Source organism: Cyprinodon variegatus, unplaced genomic scaffold (genome assembly GCF_000732505.1).
Source record: "Cyprinodon variegatus isolate N-32 unplaced genomic scaffold, C_variegatus-1.0 Scaffold283, whole genome shotgun sequence".
In the NCBI taxonomy this organism is placed as follows: Eukaryota; Metazoa; Chordata; class Actinopteri; order Cyprinodontiformes; family Cyprinodontidae; genus Cyprinodon; species Cyprinodon variegatus.
In genome coordinates, this window is record NW_015150736.1 from 715,603 (window position 1) to 717,525 (window position 1,923).

Sequence of the window (1,923 nt, forward strand, 5' to 3'; positions counted from 1 at the left end):
CACCCACTGAACTATCATTATTCATCTATGACAATCTAAACTGGGTTTTGCATTCTATGACCCCTTTAAGGCCTTCGATTAAACCAGAATGAGTTTTAAAAACACACAATAACTCAGAAAAGTTTTAAGGCTGAACTCTCTGACCCCACCCCAACCCCTTCACACTGGCAGCTTGGTGACGTCAGCTCAGGTTAAATACACATTTTATTCACAAGTAAAAACGTTTAACAGCAACCTTTCAGAAAACATCAACTCTGATTGCATTTATTCCAGCAAGCTGTTGCTCTCATGGGCCTGGCTGTGCCTGCACTGTCTGGGCCCCTAGGACTGTTTCTATCAATGATATGTGACAAGAAAATAAAGGGGGGGCTGATATTAACACCTCCAGTGTAACTTACTGTTACATTGTAGGGAGAGGGGGAGTTGGAAGAAGAGGGGGGGTTTAGTTTAAGCAAGAAGTCAGTGATTGTCACAGCAGAGCTGGAGCTGCTCCAGAGGGGCTATGTGTTGCATGCCTCAGCGGGGAAAATGTCCTCATAAGCGGGCGGCAGTTCGCTGGGGACCGGATAGGAGAATGGGAAGCAGTGATTGAGCTCCGGGTCCCAGGGCCAGTATCCGGGCAGCTCGATGGACGGGTGGCCCCCGCGCTGCACCTCGGCCCCCGTCTCATCCAGGACGCTGAAGACCCCCAGGTTGATGTAGGACACCGGCTGGAGCCCCGCGGAGGAGCAGTCCCGCTCCTCGTTGAACACGATGGCCCCTGTGCTCCTCCTCTGCCGCTGCCTGCTCCTGGAGAACTGCTCCGCCTTGTAGCGCTTGATGATGAGCAGGTTGAGGAGCCCCAGCAGGCACTCCAAAGTGCTGAGGACGGTGGAGATGACAAGAGTCCGCTGGTACTCCCTCAGCTGCTGGCAGGGAGAGTTCACCAACACAGAGTGGAAGCAGTAGTGGGAAAATTTCCTCTCCACTAAAGAAGCCGTGTCCCCGTCCACGACCGCGCCGGAGAAAGCGGTGAGGACCCCGAGCAAGAAGACAACAACACCCAGGAGGAAGAAATTTCTGCAGCCGGGCTTCTGCACGCAGCACAGCATAGCGGAGCCCAGCAGCACCTGGCCGGTCCCCACCAGCAGCCCGGAGTAGAAAGCCCCGGCAGCGGCGCCGAGGTGGAAGTGCGCCTTCACCGAGGATCCCAGAGAGACGCATCTTAATCCAACCACAACTTCGCTCAGGGCGCACACGAAGAGGAGGGCGCTGGAGCACACGGTGCACAGTCCTTTCCCACTCAACTTCATTATAGCCCACCACTGCCGCTCTCGATCCCTCTCCCCCCTTCTTCATCCTCCTTCGTGCGCTCCTCCGTCTCCTCTGGAAACACGCTGGGACATCATCTGCCGGTGACTCCTCCGGTTCAGAGCGGGCGATCCTCGCCGCTGCGGCTCCTCTCTCGCATCCCCGCCGCTTTACAGGAACCTATAAATAATTAATGGCAGCTGAGCCTTTCCCCTCAGCAATTATCGATAAATCCACAAGCAGCCAGTGATCGCTGGTTCCCGCGTCCAGGCGCTCCTCTCTGCTGAACATCTCCTCTTCCTCTGAACCTGTAGGATAGAAAGAGTCAGACCTGAGCCGCCCAGCCTGTTAAAATGCAGCGATGCGTTCATGTGAGGAAAGGGAGGAGATCATAGAGGTGACCATTGACCCAGGGGCGTTCAAACTTTCTAACAGGGTTCCCATGCGCTCCTTTAACAGCTAAATTCAATTCAGTTTATCTATAAATTATCAAGGCACTTTAAAGTTCACCAGATCATACAGGCGAATTGATTCAAAGTTTTCTATCTAAGCAAAACCTGCTCATTGCATCAACTCATTGACTTGAAAGCAGTCCCTCGCCCTAAGCATGCTTGTATCGACAGTGGAGAGGAA